This window comes from Stegostoma tigrinum, chromosome 38 (genome assembly GCF_030684315.1).
Source record: "Stegostoma tigrinum isolate sSteTig4 chromosome 38, sSteTig4.hap1, whole genome shotgun sequence".
NCBI classification, from domain to species: domain Eukaryota; kingdom Metazoa; phylum Chordata; class Chondrichthyes; order Orectolobiformes; family Stegostomatidae; genus Stegostoma; species Stegostoma tigrinum.
This window is the reverse complement of record NC_081391.1, coordinates 21,611,167-21,626,977: the sequence shown is the minus strand read 5'-3', so window position 1 is coordinate 21,626,977 and position 15,811 is coordinate 21,611,167.

The following is a 15,811-nucleotide window of genomic DNA, read 5'->3' as shown; positions in this document are numbered from 1 at the left end:
CAGGCGGAATATGAGTTGCTGTTCCTGCAACCTTCGGGTGGCATCATTGTGGCAGTGCAGGAGGCCCATGATGGACATGTCATCTAGAGAATGGGAGGGGGAGTGGAAATGGTTTGCGACTGGGAGGTGCAGTTGTTTGTTGCGAACTGAGCGGAGGTGTTCTGCAAAGCGGTCTCCAAGCCTCCGCTTGGTTTCCCCAATGTAGAGGAAGGCACACCGGGTACAGTGGATGCAGTATACCACATTGGCAGATGTGCAGGTGAACCTCTGCTTAATGTGGAATGTCATCTTGGGGCCTGGGATAGGGGTGAGGGAGGAGGTGTGGGGGCAAGTGTAGCATTTCCTGCGGTTGCAGGGGAAGGTGCCGGGTGTGGTGGGGTTGGAGGGCAGTGTGGAGCGAACAAGGGAGTCACGGAGAGAGTGGTCTCTCCGGAAAGCAGACAGGGGTGGGGATGGAAAAATGTCTTGGGTGGTGGCACCCGCATGGGCCCCAGCTATGCCTGCCTCTTTGTAGGTTACGTGGAACAATCCCTCTTCCGCACCTACACAGGCCCCAAACCCCACCTCTTCCTCCGGTACATTGATGACTGTATCGGCGCCGCCTCTTGCTCCCCAGAGGAGCTCGAACAGTTCATCCACTTCACCAACACCTTCCTCCCCAACCTTCAGTTCACCTGGGCCATCTCCAGCACATCCCTCACCTTCCTGGACCTCTCAGTCTCCATCTCAGGCAACCAGCTTGTAACTGATGTCCATTTCAAGCCCACCGACTCCCACAGCTACCTAGAATACACCTCCTCCCACCAACCCTCCTGCAAAGATTCCATCCCTATTCCCAATTCCTCCGCCTCCGCCGCATCTGCTCCCACGATAAGACATTCCACTCCCGCACATCCCAGATGTCCAAGTTCTTTAAGGACCGCAACTTTCCCCCCACAGTGATCAGAACGCCCTTGACCGCGTCTCCTGTATTTCCCGCAACACATCCCTCACACCCCGCCCCCGCCACAACCGCCCTAAGAGGATCCCCCTCGTTCTCACACATCACCCTACCAACCTCCGGATACAACGCATCATCCTCCGACACTTTCGCCATTTACAATCCGACCCCACCACCCAAGATATTTTTCCATCCCCACCCCTGTCTGCTTTCCGGAGAGACCACTCTCTCCATGACTCCCTTGTTCGCTCCACACTGCCCTCCAACCCCACCACACCCGGCACCTTCCCCTGCAACCGCAGGAAATGCTACACTTACCCCCACACCTCCTCCCTCACCCCTATCCCAGGCCCCAAGATGACATTCCACATTAAGCAGAGGTTCACCTGCACATCTGCCAATGTGGTATACTGCATCCACTGTACCCGGTGCGGCTTCCTCTACATTGGGGAAACCAAGCGGAGGCTTGGGGACCGCTTTGCAGAACACCTCCGCTCGGTTCGCAACAAACAACTGCACCTCCCAGTCGCAAACCATTTCCACTCCCCCTCCCATTCTCTAGATGACATGTCCATCATGGGCCTCCTGCACTGCCACAATGATGCCACCCGAAGGTTGCAGGAACAGCAACTCATATTCCGCCTGGGAACCCTGCAGCCATATGGTATCAATGTGGACTTCACCAGTTTCAAAATCTCCCCTTCCCCCACTGCATCCCTCAACCCGCCCAGTTCGTCCCCTCCCTCCACTGCACCACACAACCAGCCCAGCTCTTCCCCCCCACCCACTGCATCCCAAAACCAGTCCAACCTGTCTCTGCCTCCCTAACCGGTTCTTCCTCTCACCCATCCCTTCCTCCCACCCCAAGCCGCACCCCCATCTACCTACTAAACTCATCCCACCTCCTTGACCTGTCCGTCTTCCCTGGACTGACCTATCCCCTCCCTACCTCCCCACCTATACTCTCTCCACCTATCTTCTTTACTCACCATCTTCGGTCTGCCTCCCCCTCTCTCCCTATTTATTCCAGTTCCCTCTCCCCATCCCCCTCTCTGATGAAGGGTCTAGGCCCGAAACGTCAGCTTTTGTGCTCCTGAGATGCTGCTTGGCCTGCTGTGTTCATCCAGCCTCACATTTTATTATCTTGGAATTCTCCAGCATCTGCAGTTCCCATTATCTCCAATATTCTGGGGACCTGGGTTTGAATCCCACCACGGCAGATGATGAAACTTGAATTCAAAAAATAGTTGGAATTAAGGATCTAATGATGACCATGAAGCCATTGTTGATTGTTGGGAAAACTCATCTGGTCCACAAACGTAATTTAGGGAAGGAAGGTTGCCATCCTTACCTGGTCTGGCCTACATGTGACTCTAGACCCACAGCGATGTGGTTGACTCTTAACTGCTCTCTGGGCAATTAGGGTTGGGCAATAAATGCTGCTGACCCAGTGAAGCTGACATCATGTGAATGAATAAAAAAAATCGAAACTTTTTCTCCTCAGACATCCCACACTTGTAGATAAATGAGAATCTGTTCACCCTTAGAATCCCTAATTGTGAAGAAACGGGCCCTTCAGTCCAGGAAGTCCACACTGACCCTCAGAGCATCCCACCCAGCCCTGAATACTACAGGCAATTTAGCATGGCCAACCCACCCAGCCTGCACATTATCAGACTATGGAAGGAAACTAGAGCTCCTGGAAGCCTATATAGACACAGGGAGAATGTGCAAGCTCTACACAGACAGTTGTCCGAGGGTGGAATCGAACCTGGAACCCTCGCACTGTAAGGCAACAGCATTAACTACTGAGCCACCGTGCTGCCAATAAGAAATCTGGGCTTGTTGGGGAGTTGAACCCAGGCCGTCTTGGAGGTCAACACTGTTCACTACCCAATGCGAGAATCGAACCCCTAGACCAATGAGCTTTCCCCAGATGGAGAGGGTCAGGAATCGGTTGTCTGAAAGATGTAGAAACCCAAACACATTTAAAACTAAATTCCCTGATTTCCATTTGAAGTGGGGTAACCTGCAGGGCTCTGGACCAAGAGCTGAAGAGTAGGATTAAACTAGATGGCTTTCCTCTCAGCCAGGACTGACATGATGAATCAAATGGCCTCCTCCTGGTCTTGAATGTTTGGGTGTACACCGGCTGCATTTATTGTGAACACCAGCACCAGCTGGAGTAACGAGCTGTGCATGCACAAGGAGACAGTGCTGCAGCACGGCATCGCGACCCAGCCACAGTACAGCATGCTGACAATGTGCTTTGTGTTTGCCGATCTAGCAGGAGTGGGCGCACTTTCACTGCAACTTACTCACATTCTTTCTCAGGCATATGTCAAAGCAGTAACATGGATCCAAAATCAAACATCATTTACTGCCACCACTTTGATTGTCTCACTCAAGCAAGGAACAAGAGTAGGCCACTCGGCCCTTCAAACCTGCTCTCCCATTCAATAAGACCATTGCTGACCTGATTTTAACCTCAGCTCTACATTCTTACACATTTCCGATAATCTTTCATTCCTTTGGCCATCAAGAATATATCCAAATTTGCTTTAAAAATATTTAAAGATTCTGCATCCACTGTTTGAGATATTGTATTATGATTCTCTTCACTAACTCACTCACAAGCGCTCAATGTTTACTATACCACATTTCCATTTACTCATTCATAAAACTGTGTTTTTGTAACACATTTTACTCTTACAAGATAAACTAAATTAAACATCCCTTCCAACCCATTACTGCTTTTTTATACCTTTCAGTTCTTAACAACCCCATGATGCAAGCAGTGTTTAGACCTATTTCTGTATCAAAGGCTACCCCTGAATAAATGTTAATACTGTGGCCTACTCAGAACAATGCGACCCCACCAACGTGTCTCAATAACTCACTTGAAAACTATGGAAAGATTATCATATTAATTATCCCTTAGCAACCATCTCTTGGGACCTGAATGCGTTGTGGGACATCAGTTTCCTTCACCAGCTTATCTCTACAGCCTGCTGCTCTTTATCTCTTTGAAATTTCCCTATACACTACCTATCTCAATAATGTTGTACTACTTATTTCTAACTTTTGTTTAGGACTATCATCTTGTGCTGTAATATGGATTTATACTTTTTAAGTAAGTATTAAATAGGGCTGCTACCTCCTTTAAGAAACTTACCATTAAAACAGTGCTTCAGTGAAGCTGCATGAATGAATGTGTAAGAACTGTCAAAACTGGCAATAGTAAATAAAATCTCATGAACCAGTTGTGGAAGATCAGTTTAATATCCCCTATATTTTTTATTTTGTACATGTATAATTTTTCACTTGCGTAGGTCATATAGATCTAGTATTTTTACTAATGTTGCTAAATTTAAAGACAAAAGGACTAACACCTCTTAATTATGCAAACTCAGACCGGACAGAAATTCTAATCTCATCAGGAGTAACAGCTAGCATTTAGTAGGTGCTTAAACTATCTCCTGTATCCCCAGGACAGACGTCACACAAATTTGTGTACAATTGATACAATTTTATGTGTCACCATAATGCTAATATTTTAATGTGTGCAAAACCTGTGGATAAAAGAGGCTACTGTTAAACTGTACGTTGGATTCCATCGTTGCCTTGAACTGTGATACTGCGGATGCCCAATGAAGAGGCTGTTTTCACCACTCACCGACTTCAGTCATTATCGAACATAATCCCACAAATAGGGAATTCTAAGGACTCACAACCCTCTCAGAGAGAAAACAAAGATCCCACATCTCTGTCTTATATGGGAACCCCCTTATTTTTAAGCAACGAGCCCAAGTTTTAGATTCACTCACAAGAGGAAACATCCTCCCCATATCCAACAGGTCAAGTCCCTTAAGGCTCACCTCTGCAATAGCTAACCACCATGAAATGAAGATGGGGACAGTTTCTGCACAAATTGTTATCACTATGAATGGAACTCGTGTGGATGCATTCTGGAACGCTATCTGCGCACGTACAGTGATTTCTTTATTGGCCTTAATGGTGTTTGGAGAAATCCCCTACAAGCCCAGTAACAGGTAACATTAGGGTGTCAGCTAGTATTGAGGCCTTTCTCATGTTTTCATGTTAAGACATGGCTTCATGGGCCATCAATCACTTTGGGAGGCTTAGTATTATCAGGTCACTTACCCTTCATCAGTTCAGATACGCCAATCACATATCCATTGTATCTTCAACTCTGAGGAAGGGTCACTCAAACCGAAACATTAACTCTGCTTTCTCTCCACAGATGCTGCCAGGCTTGCTGAGCAGTTCCAGCAATTTCTGATTCTTGTTTCTGATTTACAGCATCTGCAGTTCTTTCAGTTTTCATTGTATCTTCTAGTGGTTGTAATCCCCCTGAGTGTATCATTGCAAATTTGAGGTAAAATACCATTAGAGTCATTAAAAGTTTCCTGTCATTACTCCCAGAAAATTGGAGCTCAGTCTTTCAAGACCATAAGATATAGGGGCAGAATTCGGTTAATCAGCCCATCTATCTGGTCCACCATTCAATCATAGCTGATATCCCTATCACTCACAATCATTAATCCAAAATCATACCTTTATCCCTCTTCTCTGCAGATATTGTTTGCCTGGTTGAGCTTCCTTCCTCTACTTTTAAGGTGCTTATTAACTACCACATTTTTTGTTTTATTCATTTGTGGGCTCTGGATGTCTCTGGCTGGGCCTGTTCCTATTTTCCCCCCTGAAAAGTTGGTGGGCTGCCTTCTGCTGCAATCTGTTTGGTGTAGGGACACCTGAAGTGCCAAAAGGGACATTAGGGATGGTCAAGAAAGCATATCAACATCTCTATTCCTCAGGAGGTGAAGGAAATTCAACATGTCCACAAGGACTCATGCCAATTTTTATAGATGCACCATAGAAAGTATCCAATCTGGATGCATAACTGCTTGGTTTGGCAACTGCTCTGCCCAAGACCACAAGAAAATACAAATAGTTGTGAACACAGACCAGACCGTCAACAAACCAGCTTTCCATCCATTGACTCCATCTTTACTTCCCACTGCCTCGGGAAAGCAGCCAACATCAGCAAAGACCCCTTCCACCCCGGTCATATGCTCTTCCATCCTCTTCCATCAGGCAAAATACACAAAAGTTTGAAAACGTGTGCCAACAAATTCAAGAATAGCTCCTTCCATGCTGTTATCAGACTTTCATACGGACCTCTCATATATTAGTGTTGATCTTTCTCTGCACCTTCCCAGTAGCTGTAACACAATATTTTGCATTCTGTCCTGTTACCCTCAGTACTTAGGTATGGTATGGTTTGTCTTGATGACCTGCAATACAATAGTTTTGATTGAGTCTCGGTACATGCGACAGTAATAAATCAAATCCAATTGGAGAGGGCTTCCTCTAAGCTGCACTGTTACTCTGAGATTCTGTGCACAGTGTGCCAATGCAGGGACCTGCAGGGACAGAGTTTGTTGCGGCTCTCAGAGCACACAGGTCTGCACGCTGTGAAAAAAACAGTTACAGGGAATATTGTGAATAAGATCCAGAATTTTCACCCATCTTCGGCCAAAAATCTGACGGCCTTTCCTAACATCTCTTCGTGAGGCTCAATGTCAAATGTGTCTTAACAGTGAAATTCCTTGGGATATTAATGAGGCTACATAAAGGCAGGCTGTTGTTGTCGATGACTTGCCTTTCGCTCCCAGCATTTCCTACTTTGCTTCTCCCTATCAACACTGTCCATTTCACCCCACTCTGCTACCATATAATCCTGCATGCCTCAGTGTCAGGTCCTGGGAGGAGGGGAAAGGGGGACAGGGAGCGATGCTAACTCGGCCTAGAATCACACATTCATACGTGGCTGTCAGTGTTCTGAACGTGTGTGGTGCACATCCTATGGGGAGGAACTGTACTCTGTCACTGGAACCGTATGACTCACGTGAGCTCCCGAGACGTGCAGAACTCAGCATGTAAAAAAGCTACTACAACAACAACTTATATTTGTGCAGCACCTTTAATGTCACAGAGTCATAGACACTGTTCAGCGCAGAAACAGACCTTCAGCCCAACTCATGCATGCTGACCGGAAATCCTAGATAAACCTGGTCCCTTTTGCCAGCATTTGGCCCATATCCTTCTAAACCCTTCCTAATCATGTACTCATCCAGATCCTTTAAAATCATACCAGCCTCCACCACTTCTCCTGGCAGCTCATTCCATACAAGCACCACCCTCTGTGTGGAAAGGTTGCCCCTCAGGTCCCTTTTAAATCTTTCCTGTATCATCTTAATCCTATGCCCCCTACTTTTGGACTCCCCTACCTTGGGGAAAAAGACCTCGTAATGTGCTTGAGAACATCTCAAGTTGTTTCCCGGGAGCGATGATTTAAGCTGGATTTGAAGCCAAGCCACATGATAAGATATTAGGAGAGATGATGTAGAAACTTAGACAGTAGGCCATTCAGCCCTTCCAGCTGCCTCTGCCATTCAGTATCATCATGGCTGATCATCCAACTCAATAGCGTGTTCCTGCTTTTCCTCCACATCTTTTGATCTCTTTATCTCTAAATGTTATGTCCAACTGATTGAATACAATATCTGGTCTCACCTACTTTGTGTGGCAGTGTAATCCACGGGCTCACCACTCTTTGGGTGAACAAATGTCTCCTCCTCTCAGGGCTAAATGGCTTTGCCTGTACCCTTAGACCATGACACCTGGTTCTGGACTCACTGGATAGTTTGGCACTGCGAGGGATTTGTGAACAAAGAGGCAGAGAGAAGCCGAAGGAAAAGAATCCCAGAGCTTAAGGCTAAGCAGCTGGTAGAACAGAAGTCATAGCTGAGAAGGAAGTTGCATTTATGTAGAACCTGCCACATTCGCAGGGTATCCCAAAGTGCTTTTCAAATCGTTTTGAAGTGCTCTCACTGCTACTTGAGGAGGCAAATTCAGGGGGTGAACTTGTGCACAGCAAGACTCCGCAAACAGCTCCAGTTTGTATGGTCAAATTGCGCCAGTAGAAGGGGTTGTCATTTGGCCTTTCTCATAGAATCCTCACAGTGTGAAAACAGGCCCTTCGGCCCAACAAGTCCACTCCGACCCTCAGAGCATCCTGCCCAGAACCATCCCATCCCTGAACGTCACGGGCAATTTAGCACGGCTAATCCACTGAGCCTGTACATCCCTGGGCTCATTCACGTTAGGCTGCAAGGTAAATATCCCCAATGGGCAACTACCCAGTCAGCACTGATGAATGAACTGTCAGCATGACTCAGTTGAAATGTCATGGGTTCAAGCCCCAGTCCAGGTCTTCCGTGCATAACCCCATGGTGACACAGCACTGACAGAGAACAAAAGTACTGTGGATGCTGAAAGTCTGAAAATGAGAACAGAAAGTGATTAGAAACACTCGCTGAGCCAGATTGAGTACAATCTGTGAAAGAAGGGTTCCAACGAGAGGTCATCGCCCTGAAAGCTTAACCCCTAACTTTCTTCTTTTTGCTAATGCTGCTGAGAGGTCCATGGATTATCCATTTTTATTTCAACACTGGCGGATTGTCGGATTGAGGGATTGGGAGAGAAATGTTCAACTTAGGCATTCCCTGTGACTGCTGCTGAAAAAGAGACATGTCGAACTTTTTTTGTCTTGAACCCATCAGGACACGATTGCAAGAATGTCAAATTACAAAGGGAATAATGTTTTATATTATGTGAGTAAAGTGTGCTGATTGGCAGACAGGTTGGCACTGATTGGTTGAGGCATTGCCCTAGATATTCCAGGGAATTATTCTCCCTCAGATCTTTGTTTAAATCATAAAAGGCACAACATCTAGGTATGTTCCTTATCTCTGAATAGGATTGGTACCTGCTTAAAAATCTACAGCCCTTCCAATAAGCGAGCCATACTGCAAGCTGGACTGAGAACCTTAAACTAGCTGTTAGTGTAATTCTTGGCACATACAGATTATTCTTCAAGTGTTGTCCAAATGTGAAATTACATCAAATGTCAGACATTATGTTCTCAGTTTTACAAACAATGCACCGTTTGAGAATGATCTGTACTTTGCCTATTCCAAATACTCAATATTACGGTGTTGCGCTTCCCTTAGTCACTACTTTCCATAAGAGTTTTGCTGATGCTCGGAATTTGGATCATTGCAGGATCGTTGGAAGCCATGTTACATCATTCAGGCAAGAAGATTTAGAGATATGGCACACACTTTAATTTTGTTGCGATAAATTTGATAGAGTCTGGACATAATATTTTTGATTTGATTTGATTTATTGTTGTTACATTTACCTGAGCGCTGTAAAGAGTTTTGTTTTGTGAACCGTGCAGGCAGATCATAACATACAAGGGCATACATATCATAGGGTGTCTGGGCAGAGTGAGGCACACAAGGTTACACTGCACAGGAGGTGCACAAAGCAAGATCAACATTAGGTTTGAAATTAGAGCGGTCCATTCAGCAGTCCAATAACAGCGGGGAAGAAGCTGTTCTTGAACCTGTTGGTACATGCGCTTAAGTTCCTGTATTTTCTGCCTGCCTGCTTTGCCATCTGTTTTGTACGCTCAGCATGTAACATAAGTACAACTGATTGGCCTCAGATTAACAGCATAATAGACAGGACATTGGAATAATTTTGTGCTTTTTCTTTGCATAGTGTTATGGGAATTTTTACATTAGATGCAGACAGGGCTATTGGATCAGCATTTCTGACAATCCTGCTGAGCACTCCTTCAGTCTTACAATGGCTTAAAGGCTGAGAGTATGTGCCAATGTTAGGGAAGACTGGGGTTGTGGCGGTAATGGCATTAGACCAGTAATCTAGAGTCCTAGTCTAATATTCTGGAGATATGACTTTGAATCCAATTTAAACATCTGAAATCTGGGCAACATTTTGGATCAGTGGCTAGCACTGCTGCCCCACAGTGCTGGGGACCTGGGTTCAATTCCATCCTCGGGCAAGTGCCTGTGTAGAGCTGGTACATTCATAGAATCCCTACAGTGTGAAAACTGGCCCTTTGGGGCAACATGTCCACACTGACCCTTGGAGCACCCACCCAGACCCATCTTCTTTAACCTACCTAATTTACATATCCCTGAACATTACAGGCAATTTATCACACCAATCCACCCTGCCCTACACAACTTTGGACTGTGGGAGGAAACTGGAGCACCCAGAGGAAACCCACACAGCCACAGACACAGGGACAGGGACAATGTGCAAAATCCACACAGACAGTTGCGCGAGGTTGGAATTGAACCTGGGTCCCTGGTGCTGTGAGGCTGCAGTGCTAACCATTGAGCCACCCCTAAAACCAAAGTGGAGAATGTGGGCACTGATCCCACTACCTCTCACATTCTTTCTGTGGGTTTCCTCCAGGTACTCTGGTTTTCTCTCACAGTCCAAATACATGCAGTTTTGGTGCATTGTCCATACTAAATTGTCCAGACTATACAGTTAAGTGGGTTAGGTCATGGGAAATGCAGGGTTACAGGGATGGAGTAGGGGTGTGCAGATCTGGCTGGGATGCTGTTTGGATGGTTAGTGTAATTTGATGGGCCAAATGGCCTGTTTCCACACTTTAGGGATTGTATGATTCAATGAAAAAAAACAGTCTAACGGTTAATTGTGCTGTTTCATGAATGGTCTTTTGGGAAGGCAATTGCCAACCTTACCTAGTCTAACCTATGTATGACTCCTGGCCCATAATAATGCATGCCTCTGGGCAATTAGGGATGGGCAATAAATGTTGGCCTAGACAGTGACGCCCACATCCCATGAGTGAATACAAAGAAAAGACCATCTGGTTCTTTAATATTCATCAAGGAAATCTGCTGGCCTTACTTAGTCCGACCTGTGTGTGAATCCAGACCTACAGCAATGTGACTCTTAAGTGTCCTCTAGAATGACCCTCAGGTCAGGGGCAAATTTGGGATGGGCAATAAATGCTGGCTTTGCCCACATCACATGATCAAACTCTTAAAAAATTCCCTCAAGTAACTCATAGTCTCATGCTGTGCAGTAAGAACATTACCATGTAGACATGCTAATGGGTCTATGTTACTCAATGCTAGCTGGTCAGCAGTATTACAGTAGCTGACATCATTTACCTCAAACTCTGACAACGTGACTGAACTGAAGGTAGACCTTATGAGGTTGGCATTGAGACATGTTGAGAATACCTGGGCTCTAAACATGATTTCAATCACGTTTCATATCTGGCGTTAATATTTACAACCTATTAATTAGTTTTGCACTCTGCACATTTTTTGTGTTTGCTGCTGACACATCCATTTATCATCCTTTACCCACATTCAATCGCTTTGTACTCATGTAATTACTTTTTGCTGTTTTAGGAAGAGATAAGGTGAAATGAGATGAACAGCTTCCCGATGAATCCCGTCTGATTAAGGTGCTACAGAGAAACACGAAGGTGGGGGGTCTTCTCGTGTTTGTTTTAAACCACCCCACAATCAATTTTACACAAGTCGTGTCATAGGACTTGAAACATTGACTCTGTTTCTTTCTTTCTCCATAGACACTGCGAGACATGCTGAATTTCTATGTTTGTACTAATTACATACATGCCCCAAACCTGGTCTCAAATTTTAGTTTTCTTTATACTTTTACTGGCTGGGCCAGCATTTGTTCCCGACTGTAACTGCCCCTTGAGCTAGGAGTCTTGTTCAGTCGTTACAGGGTTGGGGGCGGGCAACTAAGAGTCAGCCACAGAGAGTCTGGAGTCACAGGTAGGTCAGATTTTCTTCCTTCAAAGATTGATGGGTTCTTAATGACAATAAATGATAGTTGTCCTGGTCGCCATTACTGAGACTGGATTTCACTTCCAGCTTTTATTCAGTCAGTCCAATCCCATCAGCTACGATATGAACCAGTGTCCGCAGAGCATTAGCCTGGGGTTTCTGCATTCATAGTCCAGTGACGTTATCACCAAGCCACCATGTCGCCTCTGATTTTTCCATCAAGTCTTATAGAAATGAAAGGATTTACACATACTTGTGCCTTTCGCAACCTAGGGTGACAATGGCCTTGTGGTATTATCATGGGACTGTTAATCCAGAGTTCTCAGGTAATATCCTGGGGTTGGGGGCTCGAATCCTGCCACGGCAGATGGTGGTATTTGAATTCAATAAATATCTGGAATTAAAGATCTAATGGTGACCATGAATACATTACTAATTGTTGGAATCTGGTTCACTAATGTCCTTTATGGAAGGAAACTGCTATTCTTACCTGGTCTGGTGTATATGTGATTCCAGACCCACAGCAATGTGACTGACTCCTAACTGCCCTCTGGGCTATTAGGGATGGGCAATAAATGCTGCCTGGTCAGTGATGCCCTCATCCTATGAATGAATAAAAAGAAAAGCATCACATGGGCTGTACAACCAATGAACCTTTGATGTGTCATTACTCTTCCAATGCACAACAAGATCCCATCAATGGCCTAGTAGTATTATTGCTGGGCTGTTAATCCAGAGGCCCAGTTAATGCTCTGGGGACCCAGGTTTCAAACATGCCACAGCAGATAGTGGGATTTAAATTGAATAAATAACTGAAATTAATCATCTAATGATTATCATGAATCCTTTGTTGATTGTCAGGGGGGAAGAAACCCATCTGTGATTACTAATGTCCTTTAGGGATGGAAACTGTCATCCTTACCTGGTCTGGCCTACATGTGACTCCAGACCAACACTGGGCAATAAATTCTGGCCTAACTGGCTATGCCCTCACCCTGTGAATGAATGTGGTAATGACCAGCCAAAGTGGATGAGGGATAAATATTGCTCAGGGTCTGGGATATTGCTCCAGCTCTTCTTCCCAAAACTGTCCAAAGGATTGTATACGTTGCAGCCATGCAAGAAGTCAGGCATGGCCTGGATCTGAGAGATCTGTGGAGCTCCCTCAGTGCTGCACTGTCAGTGTCACTGAATAGATGGTTTGGGCTTTGAAGCCACAACCTCTAACCAGGAGAAAGTACCATCCACTGAGCCAAGTTCAACACAAATATGGTTAGCCAGTCTGCACGTGGCCTGATGCTTCACTTTTCTGTGAGAATTGATGGCCCTATATTGTACCATGAATAATCCAGAGGTGTGACCACTGTTTGTGCACACATTTTTAATTAAATGGCAAGGTAATGAATTGCTTACTTCAAGGGGATAAACAATTTCTATTTAGCATTTGTAAAGTTGTGAGAAAACATGTTCTCTTTTTGCAGAAAACTACGAAATAATATCCTGACATGTAAGCATTCAGTGTGCCTCATTCACTTGGGATTTAGGTTGGTATTGAAGGACGAGTCTAGATTTACAACAAGGAGGTGGTACTTATTATAATCTTGAACTCACTGGATGGCCGGGGAATATTTACAGAGGGCGCTGAGTTAAGGAAATCATTTTATTTCAGAAACATCTTATTGTGGTTTCAATGTGATGCTGCAAGAGTGAGCAAGATCACTCATGTGACATTGGATTGGTTCTTGTGATGACACACAGTCTGATTAGAATCGCTCACTGTCAAACTTAACTCCTTATGCTATAGTGTCAGCAGCCTGCTCTTAGGGGTTAAAGAAACGGTTGCTCTGTCATGGGTGGCCAGCAAATTTTCCGACCTCAAATGAGGTGTGAGGTGTACACTGATGCTGAATTTCACCAGCAATTTCTGTTTCGCCATCAGTGTAAACAAAGCGGGTTTACAGAATCATTCTCATTAGAGCTATTCGCTGACATGATCGCAGAGTGGAGTTACTTGAGAATAGATGCAATCAACTCTAAGGTATTTTGAGAGACAGACATTAAACTCCAAACCTCACTACATATTGGTGCGGTACAGATCACTGAGGGATCTGAGCTGCTATGGCAACAGGCACCTTTTACATGCATGTTGTAGCCTGAAGCTACGGACAGTGATGTCAGAGGGTCCGTAGAGAGATTCATAGCAGACCCTTCGGTTCAACTCATCCATGCTGACCATGTTTCCTAAACTGAACTAAACCCATTTGCCTACGTTTGGCCTAAATTCCTCTAAACCTTTCCTATTCACATACCAGTCCAAATGTTTTTGACATGTTGTAATTGTACCAGCCTCCACAACTTCCTCTGACAACAAAATGTGAGGCTGGATGAACACAGCAGGCCAAGCAGCATCTCAGGAGCACAAAAGCTGACGTTTCGGGCCTAGACCCTTCATCATCATCAAGACCCTCTCTGATGAAGGGTCTAGGCCCGAAACGTCAGCTTTTGTGCTCCTGAGATGCTGCTTGGCCTGCTGTGTTCATCCAGCCTCACATTTTGTTGTCTTGGATTCTCCAGCATCTGCAGTTCCCATTATCTCCACAACTTCCTCTGACAACTCATTCTATACATGCACCACCCTCTGCATGAAAATGGTGTCCCTCAGGTCCCTGTTGAATCTTTCGCGTTTCACTTTAAACCTATGTCCTCTAGTTCTGGACTCCCCAACACTGGGGAAATGACCTCAGCTATTCACCCCATCCATGCCCCTCATGATTTTATAAAGCTCTGTAAGGTTACCCCTCAGCCTCCTATGGTCCACGGAAAATAGCCCCAGCTTATCCAGCCTCTCCTAATAAATCAAACCTTCCAGTCCTGGCAACATCATTGTCATTTTTTTTTTCCTGTGCCCCCTCTCGTTAACAATATCCTTTCTATAGCAGCATGGTCAGAATTGAAAGCAGTGTTCTAACAGTAACCTCACCAATGTCCTCAATGTTTCACTGGCGTCTGTCAGGACGATTTGCAGGTTGATATTCAACCTGTACGGCCATTTATGAATGCGCTTTCCTTGGGCTGTCAAGTCCTAGAGTGGGAATCAAACCCACAACTCCTAGCTCAGAGGCAGGGACACTACCCACTGCATTACCCAACCTCCTCACTGCATATCACCTTTATTACCCCCTCGCTCACTCAGACTAATCTCATAGTGGAAGCTTTAGAACTCAAAACAAATGACTCGGTTCAGATGTAAAACAAGATTTAACATGGAAATTAGGAACAGAGTAGGCCATTTAGCCCTTTCTGCCATCCATTATGATCATGACTGATTATCCAATTCAAGACTAATTTAAGACAAATCAAACGCCAGATCTCATACATGTAATCAATAAACTCTAATGACTGTTAAACATTGAGCCTGACCAATATATTACTGTATTCTTTCTACCATTTTTAATATATAACTGGGGAAAATTTTTGATTGTAAAATTTACCTCAAGTTGATCATTGTCCACGATGGAAGTTCATTTGGAATGAAGAAACCTTTGGTGACTATCATGAGAATAATCCTTACACCAGGCAAATTAGCATCCGACAGTAATTTACAGGTCAGCTATTTTGCAGATTTCAGGTTTAAATGGGTGCACTGTGGGCCAGACACTCTCTGCTCGCTTTCCCCCGGGTGAAGAGCAGTCAAAACAGTTCCATTTCTTCCTGGACCAAAAATACCTCATGGCCATCTGCAAGTCCATGAATAGTCAGACTCTCTTACACTTGCCCATCCATTGGTTCTGAGTGCAAACTCAACTTTACTTCTTGAGACACTGGTTAGTGAGCAGGCCCCTCCACCTCACGTGGTTCAGGTTATAGCCCCCTAGTGTCCACTGAGCACTGTGAGACTTGTTGACTGGTTTGGACCAGAGCAGAAGATGCACCAGATGTGAGATGGTAGTGCAGAGGTAATGTCAATAATCCAGAGCATCAGTGCTCTGGGTTCAAATCCTCACCATGGCAACTGGTAGAATTTGGATTTGATTAATAAATCGGGAATTGAAAGCCAGTGCCAGTAAGTGGTGACCATTAAATGATCATTGATGGTCAGCAAAACAACATC